The sequence below is a fragment of the Athene noctua genome, chromosome 2, assembly GCF_965140245.1.
Source record: "Athene noctua chromosome 2, bAthNoc1.hap1.1, whole genome shotgun sequence".
NCBI classification, from domain to species: Eukaryota; Metazoa; Chordata; class Aves; order Strigiformes; family Strigidae; genus Athene; species Athene noctua.
In genome coordinates this window covers 5,983,245-5,998,101 of record NC_134038.1, presented here as the reverse complement: position 1 = coordinate 5,998,101, position 14,857 = coordinate 5,983,245, and the positions used below count along the sequence as shown (strand labels likewise).

General features: G+C 41.3%; 1 protein-coding gene across 1 annotated transcript in view; it reads right to left on the bottom strand.

Annotated features, from left to right (window-relative positions):
- The window catches only part of KCNK9 (potassium two pore domain channel subfamily K member 9), an 84,610-nt gene that overhangs the window by 65,842 nt on the left and 3,911 nt on the right, over positions 1 to 14,857 (bottom strand). The window lies entirely within an intron of this gene.

Genomic DNA, 14,857 nt, shown 5'->3' with positions numbered 1-14,857 from the left:
TCATAGCACCTTGGACACAAAAGGTGTCCCTGAGCTAACCCACAAGGTCAGTATCTTGCTTGGGATAAATCCTTCAGATATGAGAGTAATTGAGAGCAATTAGCAGAACATAACTGTCATTATTTTCATTATTCCTTCTCCTCCTATCCTACTTCCATCCACTTGTTGCACTTATTTGTGTCTTGTTTCAAAGCAACAGAAATTTGTCCAAGGCAGTGACTTACTCTTGTGTTTTACAGGTATTCATCAAGCTCCTGTGAATATCAACAGCAGTTGGTACCTCATGAGTCAGCAGGCAGAAAGAGCAGTTTTAACTTCTGTATACAAGCAGACCAGCAACCTCTGCAGCTTTCATTAATACTTCACATGCTGACTTACTTCCTCAGGGAGAGGAAAATCTTCCAAGGGAAGTCTGTGTGACAGGTAGCTGAAGAGGTGGATTACCAGAGGACTCATAGTTACCAGGCACCTGTACCTCTTTTTTTTAAAACTGTCCTGAAAGGCATTTTTTTCACATGTTCTTCAATAACTTCACACCCCAACCAACCTGTTTTCTAAACCCGTATTTGGCAGGTATGAGCTTACTTGGCTTGGAAACTAGCCTCCTAAGTGCAAAAGCTACTTTTGAAAATGGAGCTTTAGTTTTGTGGTCTTCTAGACACTTTTTTGAAATTACCCTGAATTTCATGCTGGTACAGAGCCCGGTGCAGCAGGGCTTGAATCCAAGGACAGGACCAATCATCATGACCGGCTCTAAGTTTCAGTGAGTGGCAAATCAGAAGAAAACCAATCCAATTGCAGATATAGCTGTGCTATTGTCACTGCCAAGTGGTGAGGCACACAGTTCAGCACACAGCAATTCACCTTCTTCCCAGGTGGGTCTTACAATCTGTGCTGAGTACCGCACCAGCAGCAACCCACTTAGGAAGGCTAAATATAGCACAGGTATAGCTTCAGTAGGTTGTGATTTTGTAGCAGATGCACATTGGCATCTTGAAGGCTTCAGAAGATAGCCCAGAGGCACAAAGGATAGGGTTGCATGTAAGGCAGCACCTCCATTGGGTTCCCCATATCTGTAGCCCCCAATCTTTTTGGAGGAACCCTCAATGAAGCCAGATATGGCGTCTCTGCCTCAGCTCTCCTATCCCACACTAAATTCTAGTCCATTGCATCACTGCCTCCTTACCTCTTCCTGAAACTACTGTCTCCTTGTTACTTTGATGGACCAAAGCAAGGCCACTGCTCTCTGCCACTGCAACAGCCCTGGTGTTGAAGAGGTCTCACAGCTCAAGCTCAGCTGAAATGAAAGATGGGTGAGAAAGAGGTGGGACAATGTATGCAGCAGGGTAGGGGCTTCTGCCTACTCAGACCTAACACAACCCTGCTACTGTCGTTGTCATGGTCATGGCCACAAGTCAAGCTGCAACAGCTGGCCCCTGACTCCCATTCCTGTTGCACTGGGACCAAAAGAGAACCAGGAGCCAAAACTGCATCACCTCCACCTCTCCACCAGGCTCTTGTACCCAGCATAGCCTCCAGACACCTGGAGAAGACAAGCCTGAGCCTTGTGACTATGCTCATCTACCCTCATTCCAAACGCATGCTTAGTCCCTCTTACACCAACCGTTACCTCCTCTTCCTCAAATTAGGGAACGTTCTCAACAAAGTTTCCCAAATTAATGCCTTGTAGTCTCAGTGAATTAGTATCTTCTAACAAAAATATTTCATCCCCAGACCTCCAACCAGCTCTGAAAAGGAACTCTATCGATTTCAAAAAGCACGTACTGCTTTCCAGCTGGATATATAGAGCAGCTTGATGTTGACATATGTGCTCCACCATTTTGCCCCTTGCTACAGCACATATCTGGGATTTGTAAGTTGACCCAGTCATTATTCTCCCTGCCCCCTGCCTCACTTCTATTTCTTTTAATCCTCTGCTTTACTTCAACAAAGGAAGAAAATGGAAAATTTCCACTATCCTAGTGTCTTGTCCCAAGCGTGTTGCTCCCTTCCTAGGGTGATCTGCAGTAAATAAAGTTTGCACAGTGACACGAAGATTGGAGGATGCTGTGCAGCTGAATAGAGATCTTTGTTCAAGCAAAGGTTGGTCCTTCATTAGATCAGCCCACGGGTGAAATGGAAGTGTGGTGACATTAGTGAACACCCTACCAGAAGCAAAGAAGAGACTGGAGACCCACAGATGAGTCACAAAATCTGTCTGTTCCAGTCTCTAATTACATTGCTCATCCAAGAAAAGCCTCTTTTGGAGCCATTAGGTCAGAATCTGTTCTCCCCCAGCTGTAAATCCCTCATAACTCAGTGGAGTCAATCGATTCATATTGGTGTAAGCAAAATCAAGCGCAGTGCACTTGCACAGCCTTTGATCTTTCTGTCTCTCTCTGAACACAAGCTCACAGAATGCCATTAAAGAGACAAGAATCCCAGGCCCTCAGGTCTCGCACCCGCTGCAGGCACTCTGAGCAGCAAGTCCGACATCAAGCACTGCAGTTGGGAGGTGAAGAAGAAGCCAGAGGAGAGACAAAAGCATTCTGTCACCCCTTCAAGATGAAAGGCTGTGGACCTCCCAGAGGGCCTATGGACACTTGTAAAAAGGGTTGGAGCATGTCACATTAAAAGGTTACATACAAAAGAAAATAAATTACCTATCTGTCTATGTATCAATCTACCTTTCAGGTAATACTGTCTTTCGAATAAAAAAGCAAACACAGTGAAGCACTGCTCCTGTGGCTTTCCAGCAGACTCAGTGACGGTGCACACCTTTTCTGAAACACAGAACTAAAACACCAGAAGACTGAAGACCACCAAAATCAGCCATTTCTGTTTCAGGAAATCACCTGAATGAAGGATTCCAAGCAGCGGTCCATTTTGTCCTAATAGATGTTTCCAGTTTCTTCCTCTTCTTCAAAGTGTCTACCAATATGCTGTGCAGAAAAACTTGCCAGTCTCTCCTTGGCAAGTTTTCCTGTGAAAAAACTCTCTCTATCCCTTCTCTGCACTGTGAAGGGAAGCAAAAGTCTCTATTCAAAAGACGCGGCATGCTCCCCCAGTATTATGTGTATTGTATTAGGCAAACAACCAAAGAATGGCCCCAGGTCACAGGAGCATTTCCTCCTTTTAAATCTAACACAACTTCCACTGAGACAGGTGATGACACCTGTGATCTTCTGGTTGGGAAGATCACCAACCACCCGCTTAGTCCAAGGTCCTGACTCTTGCTTCCTGGATCAACAGGGACATGAACTTCTCAAAGGAAGAAGAGAAGAAGGAATGCCTTCAGCAGCCAAGAGCAGCTTGGCTTGAACAAATTCAGCGGAGAAGCCTGCAAGATTAGCTTGAATATTACTGATTGTGTTGGAAGATGTGAAGAGTAAAGAAAGAAGGCCATGAGGTATAGACTGGAAAGCATAAAGACATTCCTCTGTCTAGGATTCCCTCCAAGCAGCAGAGCAGCTGAGGAATATAAAGCTTTTAGAATGCAAAAAGCTGAAAGGCTGTCCCCTCTTGGACGTCCTGAACCTAACGTTTGTTCTTGCAAAGTCATTTTTTAAGTCAGTAAAGATGACTCAGGAAAAAAGAGCTTTTGAGGAGTTGTTTCTAGTAACATTGTAACACCCATGAATATATATCCAAAATGTATATATATATCTTTGCATTTCTTTGGTTCAGTTAATGCTATTTAGGGGGGTGGAAGGGAAAAGCCTCTTCTGTTATTTAACATGAATCTCTGTCAGGCCTTCTATCCCAGACCCTGTATTTAATACATCATCTCCAAGTTCTGAAATGTGGTCCTCCGGGTTATACATTTTCTACAGCACTGAAATGTGCACAGTACGATGGAGACAAAGACAGAGATATCTGTAATGGCTAGTGTGGAACTGTATTGATTCTGTTGGTTGTATGTTGTTTATTTACTTTTTTAAGCCCTGTTTGAGAACATTTTCTATTCCTTTCGGGCTACTGCCACATTTTCCATTTGCTACAGGAGCTAATATTGATGCTACACCATGTGTGTGTGAATTTGTTGGGTGAGTAGGAGGGGATGCTTCCTTCAAAATACAGGCTCTCCAGACCAGATTCTGCACACATTCATCTCAGTTTAAAGGCAATAAACACACCGAAACAACCAAGTTCCACAGGATTTAGAGAGCAACTGTGATCAGAATCTGTCCCAGTCTGTCAGGATCCACCATTTTTGTCTGTTGAGAAAGACGTAGGTGGTCTCTCCCACTCCCTGTTGATGGAAGGGGGGTAGGAACACAATACCACATGGGAATAAAAAAGCAGCTTTACGGTGAACTGATATATGAACAGGAATTAACAGGGTGGTGGGAAGGGAATGAATCAGCCAGTCCCAGTGAAGACAAAGAAATTTTTCAGACACTACCCTGGATCTCACCCACTCAGACACAGCATCTTTTCTTGGCCCCTGTGATACATCATCTCTTCTTCTCATAAAAACCTAGTATTGCAGTCTTAAAAAAACCTACAAAAATTACCCTGCCAGGAGCAGGTAAACTGATCCTACACTTAACCAGTGATGTACAGTCAGTCCATGGGTGCCAAGTCAGCCCAAGGCATCCAGAATTGTTTGTGTGTAAGTGAAGCCCAAACCAACACTGAAGTCTAGATATTATGGAACCCAACCAAAGTTGTGGGCATCTGCTTTTCCAGAGTTAGGGAAGAATTTATGCAAGCTATAAAACATGAAGAAATATATGATCATGATCCCTGAGGTTATTCCAAGAATGGCGTGTATCTATCTCACTGTAATGGTAAAAGACCCAGTCTTGAAGCCCATAGAGGGGGAAGTAGGTTTTGAAACACAAAAATTGAGGCTATACAAAGGCTTAGAGGGCTCTTCTGGAAAAAAAGTGCATTTGGGCTTAAAATCGGTGTAGTAAATTATCTGTTCTCCCCTTGGTGCAGGCAAGTAATTCCTCTCACTTTAATGGACAATTTTATGGCTGCTAATAACATTTGTAGCTAAGATAATGACAAGGATAATCAAATCCCATGCTTGAGGGCATAAACTGATTGCTGCGGGGGTTAGCAACGAAATCACCATTGCCATATATTGCACAGGTGTATTATGGGATAGATTTCCTTCCTCCAAAGTGGAAAGGCATTGGTGTCTGCCAAGATAACAGATTGGATGATTGTCTGTGTTATGGAAATTGCTGGTTTGTATGCATGGGATTTAGGGAAAGAGGAGAAACCTCTTTGTTTCATCATGACAGAATTTGTAACCCAAAATGCAAAATGAGCGGGGGTTGCAAGATGCATACTGATGCCTGTTCTTGTAGAATTGTTCTCTTAAAGACAAGTTTAGCCTTGACCGTAATGAAGTCCACTGCCAGATAGCAAGTGCTGCTGTACATTTAGTGCAGTATCAGAAACATCTGTAGTGTGTAATACCAGAAGCTGAGGGCTGGGAGAAATCTCAATAAAGTATTTGACCTGTTTCAGGATGTTTAGATCCTCAGTCCATCACTCAGGGGTTATTCAACTCATCAGTCAGCTCCTGCACAGCACCTATCAGCCATCCACTGCTAGGAACTCCATGGCTTGGAGGGACCTCAGCAGGTAACCAAGTCCATTCAGATCTGATGCGGGCTGAAGTATGCCAAGCCCACGTGTGCTGGACAACCGTTTAACCCATTCGGATAAATATCCTACTACAGGCACTTTGGAGGGTCCTTACAGATCACGTTACAGCTGTTCACAGCTGACAATGAACTTACATCTGCTGTGTTGAAGAGTAAACCTTGGGTATACATGTAGAAAAAGCTTATCACTGTCCTCTTTACAGCAACATATTCCACATATTTAAAGACCATTATTATTCCTCCCTTCATGTATTTCTTTCCCAGACTAAACAATCTCTGTCCACTTCACAGGTCAAGTTTTGTCTTAGCATTTTGATTTTTCTCTTCCTTTCTCAAAACACTGTGTGCCCAAAACTGGACAGTTTTCAAGCTGAAGGCTTACAAATACCAAGAAAATAGAATAGCTACATTCTGTCACTTACATGCAACACTTGCCTGTTTTGAACATCTCACAGCAGACTCATATTTAGACTGTAATCCACTTTATCAGCGTGATGTTGCAGTACTTGCATCTAGTCAGTTCATATCATTTTTCTATGTGTGCATTTGATGTCTCCTTCTGCAGTGTAATATTTTGCACTTGTCTTTATTGAATTTCATCCTATTGATTTCAGACCATTTCTCCAATTTATCAAAATCGTTTTGTATTCTGCTCCTGCCCTCTGAAGTGAGCACCCCCTCTCACAATTAATATGTGTACTCTCTGTTCTATCAGCCAAGCCATTAATGGGAAAATTGAATAATACCAACCACAAGACAGACCCTTGTAAGACTGTACATGTTATGTCCATTCAATTTGAAAGAAAACTAATCATAAATACTTTTGCATTTTTATTATCCTGTTGTGAAATTATCTGGTGGCAGATTTAGCAAGGGGCAACTGTGTTTGTATTTTCTGCCCCATTTACAACCACCTGCACGGTGTGTGTGCTTTTCACATATGCGATAAGTCTGGCCACAGAGCAACCTTTAGTCTACAGCGTGTGTGCATCCAGACCTTCCACCCACCTGTGGCAATTCAACCCAGTCTATGTTTTTCTACTGTAATTATGAGAACTCAGGGCTATTATAATGCCACATATGGAATAAACATCATGATCTACTTCTGCCCCACTATCAGCTGTCTGTTGAAAAAAAAAAAACAAACAAAAAACCACCAACCCAGAGAAGTCCAATGTGAGTTACTCAAGAAAAATTTGCGTTTGTTCCAGCTTGTCCTTTGTTATCCCCTAGGTACTTTTACAGTGATTGTTTAACAGCTTGGCCAAATATCTTTCCGAGTATCAAATTTAGGTTGACTGAGCATTAACTCCCCATGTTCTCTTCTGTCCCTTTTTTAAAGATAGGCAGCATGTTTGTTTTTCCCTGCAACAGCCACTGGTAGAGCTGTTCAAACAGCAGCCATAAAAAACTGGTGACACTGCTGACAGTGAACAGTTGCTGCTTAGAGAAGAGGTTTGATTCTTATCCAGATATTCAGCTGGAGACAAAATTGTAGGATGCACTGATAATCCCTCAGGGAAGCAGGAACCTTCAGCAAAAAAGGACAAGATAAACTTACACAGATCCCAAGCAAGATCCAAGACAAACTTCAAACAGCCTGTGTGTGTGCAGAACCATTAAAAATAAGGCAGGAGGAGGCCAGTCCATACCTTGCCGCAAGGCAGGACAGCATGCATAGGCCATTCTTGACAGATGCTTGTCTATCCTGTTCTTCAAGACCTATCAAAGAAAAGCCCACACCCTCGCCAGGCAATGTATTTCAGTGTTTCACTAGTATCATTGCTAGAAAGATTTTTTTCACTGTGGCCACTCTAATGCTTCCTTGCTGTTGTTTTACAGCTTGTCCCATTCACTGTACCACACTCAAGCTCTTCAGTAACAGACCTTGGTTTCGATCGGATTTGAAAAGCCCCTCAGGATGCATTCTTCTCAGAGAGATCATGGAAATAGTTTTTAACAGCTCACCACCCAACCTGCAGTCAGGTTTCAGCTCGTCATCCAGATCAGGACCACATATGCTCAAGAGCCAGCAATCTCCATTGTGATACCTTTCGTTAGATACTCAGAGGCAAGACTGCATCCCATGCATCTACCTCCTCAGTGCCACCAGCCTTTATTGTGGCCCATCTTGAGAAAAGAAAAACCTCTTGACACCTTTAAAAAAGAAATCTGTGTCATACCAAAATGCCAGCAGCTGACCTACCTACATCATAAGGACATTGACCTCAAACATCAAACAACAACAGCAATGAAGTAAGATTGAGGCTTTATGAAAAATTACATCTGGTGCCAGTCCAACCACTCAAACCAGAGCTGAATGCAACCCACAGAGATTAAGCTATCACAAGCATAGGAGTGCTATGAAGTCTTCTAAATGAAAACATAATTGGGGGTGGGTATTTGGGAAGGAAACAAAAATGAGCCATTCTGAATCATGCCTAATGCTTCTCAAGCATTAAAATAAACCTCTTGGATGTGCAGTACATTCATGGACTGACTTGTAACATTGCTAATTTGCCTCTGTTGGCCTACATCAGTAGGTATCAGCCAATGCTCTTTCCTCTGACTGGCAGAGTGCACTCATTAAGGCAAACACATTGCTACTAAAGTCCTAATTGTTTTGAAAAGTGCCCTTTAAATAACAGACCTTTTACTACTAGGCAGGATGTGTTTTAAGAGCAAATCATAAGCTTAAGCTTTTGCTGCCAAAAGACTGCATGATCATTTATTTGTTTGTCAGACAAAAATACCAGAAAAGAATGCAAAAGCTGATAGGGCATCAGTACAGACTGAACAGCTCCCATCTCCTTTCCCTTCTTGGGATGTTCATTCCCACAAGAAAGAGCAAAGGAGGGGAGAAACTCTGAATGAGAGACTTTGAGAAGATCATTGAATTCTTAATAGATCAGTTGAAAGTTCAACTGAAAAATTCACATCAAATCACTGGGATTTCCAGGTGCTGCCAAAGGCACAGATCCAGTGTTACTGTTTCAGTTCCCTAGAACTAGCTTTACCTCATTTCTAACACACCTAAGTAATACTGGGGGAAAAAAAAATAAATAAGAAGACTGCCACAATACTCACATGTGATGTGCAGGAGCAAACAAATAGTAGATCACAGACTTTTAGGGAGGATGTGGCAGAGTGACAGTCGGTAGAACCTTCAAATGTTGGGAGAGACTCTCACTCCCCACATGTTGGTACCCAGACTCCCACATCCCAAAATATGCTTTTTTTCCTCTTTGGTAGTCAAAGGCAATCTATTTTTTTTTACAGCCTAGTATATATAACAATCCTGAATAATGCTGAAAGGGCATCCTTCTGCTTTTTCTAGTCCTCAGCAGACAATACTATATGCTTTATCCTGTAAGGAACTCTTCTAAAACTCCTGGTCTACCTCTGGAAGCCCAAGAAGTTCCAAAAGGCCAGAAAAACTGTGGGCGAGCACTTCAAGTCACCTCTGCAAGTATAAGGTGTTTCTGTGATGCACGATTGTAATGGTGAGCTCAATCACCTTTACTTTATGAACAGTTTTAAAACATTTCAGATGCAGTATCTTAAACAACACAGCCTTCATGCAGAGCCTTATCGTCAGGGCTCCATGTCCTTCCTGCTGCTGGAGTTCATTTTATTTCAGGTCCCCTAGTTTCCAGAGTAAAGTTATTCCAAGTACCAAACTGCAGATTTTTAAAAATTATTACTGCCAATTGTTTTCACGGAGTGAAGTCAGACTTGTTTCACCATACACTCTGAACTATTAACAGCTAACAGCAACTGTTCATTAGTTCAAGTAATGGAGGTCTAGACCTTTGAAACAAGAGTACTTGACACCTTTTCCTACTCTGCCTGGTCCTGAAAAGTTCCAGATGGGTGTGAAACGCAGCAAAGTGACAACTCAAAACTCCAGGTGGTCACAGGAGTGTTACAACAGTTAATTTATGATACAGTTCCCATAGCAATGGTCTGTGATGGTTTAAACATAAGAGACATCCTCTCCAGAGAACATCAAAAGAAAAGAGAGTGGAAGAAATAAAATATTCCATCTGCACCCAAAACACCTCTGTAATGACTTAATGGTAGAATGTATTGGAAATGGCTGACAGTGCCAATTGTCTTGGGAGTAGATGTCTTTTATTTCTACCTTCCCTTCACTATGTCAAGAATATCCCTAAATTGGGAATCTACGAACACTTCCTCGTAGCTAATCTCCTGCACTATACAATTAGAAAGAGCTGCTGCAGGTTTCATTCATCAATCTGTGCCCTAAAGCTCTCTGCGAAATTTTCCTGAGAAGGCTCATGCAGCTAGCAAAGGGAGCGATCCTCTTCTGTGACGGGAGAGCAACGAGACAATCAACTTCCATCAGATACCTTTTAACCCCACTGCTTGCCTGCTTTTCTCTGAAGCTCTCCTTTCTTGCTGGTGCAGGGAATTTAAAGGACAATATAGTCTATTCCATTCTAATCATCCTAATAAGTAACAAATACATGAGTCCTTAATAGAGAGATGTCTTTCAGTGACATGCCCTAATCATCTCCATAATGAAAGCTGTTAAAAAGGATACTGAACCCTTTAACCAGTGGATGACTGCATAAGCCTCTTGTGGCAATTGGCCAGGTATTAAAAAAAAAATGGACACTTAACTCCTCAAAAAGAAAAAAACTCAAAAGGAACTTAGGAGGTTCTTCCCTTGAAACACAAAAGAAATAAGTGTGCACTACACTTTAAGAAAGAAAAAGGAATCTCAGTGGATCAGAAGACGTTGGATTGGAAGAGGCTGGATCAGAAGAGGTTGTTAACTGTCTGGCACCAATGAAAGAATGCAAAATTAAAACAAACAAACAAACAAACAAACAAAAAAACCCCCACCCCAACCAAACACCAAAACAATTAAATGGAATAAAAAGTGTCAACATTCTTCCTCCAAGATTCCTCTTTGCTCAAAGTTTAAGGTATGCAGTAAGCATGTAATTTAGCCTTTCGCTTTCAATTAAAAACGTTAAAATCACTGTAAATGCCAAAGTCAACATGTGCTTTAACTTCACAAACTCTGCTTACTTGATTGTTAAAAAAAAAATATCTGAAAACTGTTACTACAGGTATTTTCCAGGAGTTGGTTTGATATAGAATATAGCTCCTTGCATTGTAGAATTCATGTCAAATAACAGCCTGATCTGAAACTACTGTGACTCAAAATATTCTCACCATTATTTACAACAGACTTCAGATTAGGCCTTAATTTCGGGGTGGGGCAGGGTGGGGGGGGTGGGGTGTTGCCTAATACTCCCTAATCCATAGACCCTCTCACTTGAAGCAAAGAAACCACCGTGGCTAGAACACCAACAACTTCGATGTTAGTTGTGGTTACTCAAGTTACAGACACCTGGTAGGGTATAGGTAGCCTGGGGGAAGGACTCTATCCATACATTTTAACTTGAAATCAGTAGATTCCATGGACTATAACCCAGAGAAGCTAACAGATTCAAATTAATTTGCATCACAGCAATCTACATATGTGAAATTTCAGAATTAGTCCATGGCTTCACTCAAAAATATCCACAAGCCAAAAAGAGATGAATAGGCCTGCTACACACAAGCAAACAGCTGTTGCAGGTCCACAGTAACCTCTTAGTTCAACTTGGAAGCAGCAAAGGACGCTTACTGATTAGTTCTGCATCACCAGCAAGCGTCCTTGCTAGCATCTGTTACAGGGGAAGGGGATATTTCATGCGGCCTTTATCTGGATCCAGTCAAGGACCTTCAGTAAAATCCATAGAAACTGGGCACCCAACAACCTGAAGGGCCTTTGATAGAAGACATATAGTAATAACAGAGATAATTACCCACAATTGTATATGCTTCTTCATGTAATAAAGCTCAAGTTTCTGCTATTATTGCATGTCAGAAGAGCTAAGCTGCAGGAGTTTGCTACTATCACCTTGAATTCATTATGGATCTCTGCCTTTGGTTCATCTTCACTGTTTAATCTGGTTATAAACTAATGCCAGGTGGTCTGAAAGAGAGAGAAGTGAGCTGTTGGCAATTAGAAACAGTTCCTAACCTGAATCTTCAGAAAGTCATTTTATCTTCTTGTCTCTAAATTGAGGATAATTTTTACACAGAGGTGTTGTGAAGATGAATCACCTAATGTCAGTACAGCATTCTGAATATAAAGTGCTGTGTAACCCCAGCTCAAAGCCATGAGCATGGCTTTTGGCATTTATGAAGGAATATGCCCCAGCGTTGAAGGAATTAAGCACCTCAGCTCAGATTGCCTTCAAGGGAAGACAACAGCATTCTGGTCCCAGACCATCAGCATCTGTTCCAAAACCCCTGGTGTCCAACAGGCAAGCTCTCCATTAGCCAGTTTTTCTTTAGATCAAGCCTCATAGTTCTGATGCTGTTCCCAGAGAAAGCAACGGGATTGTTATTCTTTTGAGTTGAAGCAGGCATAAGCCCATAGCTAACAGCTAAACTTCTTCCATTATTCTTAGTCTAGAACACTTCCTCTCCCTCCCAGTTCTTCCCTGCAAATTCTGCTTGCCATCCTTGTATCAGCAGGATCATTTTCTTCTTCAGCTAACTTCTTTCCCAAAAGACTCACTGACATCTCTAACTTGTAGCCTTGTCAGTGGGTAAACACAGATATTTCTATGCTGACACTTGCAAAGGTACATAAATGCTTTTACTGCATAGAAAAATAGTCAATAAGCAAAGACCATACAGTGGAGAAAATGAAATTTCAAAGATCTTTGGTGTTCTTTCTCAAGAAAAACAAGCTCGCCCAGGAACTATTAGAGCTCAAGGCGTGGAAAAAGGAAGATTCAGAAAATCATAGACCATACGGCTGATAAAGACTTCCAAGAGGTCAGCTAGTCCATCTTCCCCCCAAAGGCAAAAGCAGCTATAACTCAACCATTCCTGACGGATTTTTGTCTAAACTCTTTTAAAAATGCTCCCAATGATGGAGATTCCACAATCTCCTTAGGCAATCTCTTTCAGCATGCAACTACCCTGACAGCTGGAAAGAGTTTCCTCGTGCCTAATCTAAATCTCACTTGCTTCAGTTAAAGAAAGAAGTTATGAATAGTTAGGGAGGAAATGAAAGAGCACCAAATCCTAAAAAACTACAAGACAGTAATTTCTCAAGCCTGGTTACGCTAAGGAAATCTGCTGACACCATCACCCAGCTGAGTGGCTAGAGATTTCTCGATGCTTCCCCAAAACGGTTTTCAGACTCTTACTGGATATTGCATTTGCGCTGCCAGTAAGCCATACAGTGGGAAGCTGCAGTTCAGCATCAGCCTGAGATGTATTTTTGCTTTGTTTATCAATGATTTTTTAAAAAGCTTTTGCTAATGTGCCTCTGGCAGGAATGTGAGGTATCATTGCAAAAACAGTTTTCAAGAACCAAAGAATTGTTTCTACAACCATGTGAGCAAAGTAGCCACAAAGTCCCCTTTGTGTTAGCAGAACACTATTTTGGACTTCTTTTTTTTTTTTTTTTTTTTTTTTTTTAATCTCCATAAGACAAAGAATATAGCATGAAAAGATTTTGCAGAACATTTTCTTTATGCAGGGGAGAAAAATCCTACACACAGTTTATCTTATGTGGCTCGCTGAAGTTGACTTCCTCCTTGTCTGGAAGATGCTCCCAACAGGTCGTGATCACCCAGTATTCTCCACTGAAGCTTCAGATGGTGTCAATGAATAGATTCATTACTCCGGTGCATCTACAAGCATTCGTATCACCAGAAAATCTTGCTCTCTACTTTCACCTGAGTTTATTAATAACAGACTGGCTTTAATCTACTCTGTGCTTGTTTGGTTGTTTTTTTTTTTTATATGAGATATGACCTTCATGGTCCTGGCAAGTCATAAATGCAGCAGTCAATTGACCAAAGCACTGGTGTCTTTTTTTCTCTATCTTCCCCCTTTCATGTCTTGTTTTCTTTCTTTCATTTCTTTCTTTCCATTGAAAATTGTCCATCTGCCATGATTCCCTACTCAAAGCTTTCCAGTGGACTGCCTTTAAATATTTACCATCCATCAAAAACCAAGAGCTGACTCAAAACACCAGAGAGGCTGGTCTTAAGGAGGAGCAATGCTGACAAACAAATTCACACATGAAAACACTTACGTCTTTTTCTAACTCAAATTAGAGATAGTGCAACACTACCAGCTTGGTATTTTTATACCCATTTTACAGAAGGGCAAAGTGATACAGAGAAAGGATACAGTGACTCAACTACTATCCTGAAATGGATTTAAGCATGTGTTTGCTTAGTTCAAACAGATTCAAATACAGGTTCAAACTCCCTGTCAGGCCACCGTCTGACAGAGGTATCCCATCTCCTCATATGGATGTAGACAGTTCCCACATCTTTAGGTACTCAGTAGCCAAACGTCTATCAATAGATGGATATTCCATTCACCATTACAGGTATTGCACCACATTCTTCAAGAATATTTTGTCTATGTTCATCAGGACAGTTAAGTCACTGCTTGTAGTAGGTTTGAAACTGAAACCAAAGGCCTAAAAGCAAGAAAAAGAGACTAGCAATTCACAGCACACACTGTCTTAATTTTGCTCCCCTTACAGTCACTTCTCAGGAAAAAAAAAAAATAAATAAAAATGCTCAATCTGTTTGTTGTTTCAGTTCATTTTAGGGTGACATAAACAGCTTTCAGTTCTTTACATTCTGCACAAGCCTCCAGAAATATTCAGTGTTTACTAGAGCTCGGTGGTGTTAAATCAAGTATGACTATCACCCTTTAAGGCCTAAATGATGGAGTGATATCCATACCAATAACACATTTTGACAGTGTTGACACCTGCTTACATAAAAGCAGTTTACTCACTCTTATAAACCTGTAGAAAAGGGCATTAAAACTTAGTAGGAATCCTAGGAATTACCTTTTCTTTTCAAAAGTTGGTGTTTTCATTCATTGTATCCAGCCTCTTGATGAACTCTGTGGTGTATTCTAGAGCGTATCTCATAACAGACAAGTACCTGGATGGAGAACTTGATTAAATCACTCTGTCATCATTTTGACTGCGTAACTGGAAATGGCTTTGTAACTGGAAATGGATAGAAAATTGTACTAGCTAACTCTGAAGTGAGAACAATCACGAAATAAACTCAGCAACTTGTGAGAGCCAAGAACAGCTTCTTAGTTCTTTTTGATCACCTAAAAACTTCCACAGAATTCAAACATGACCAAAA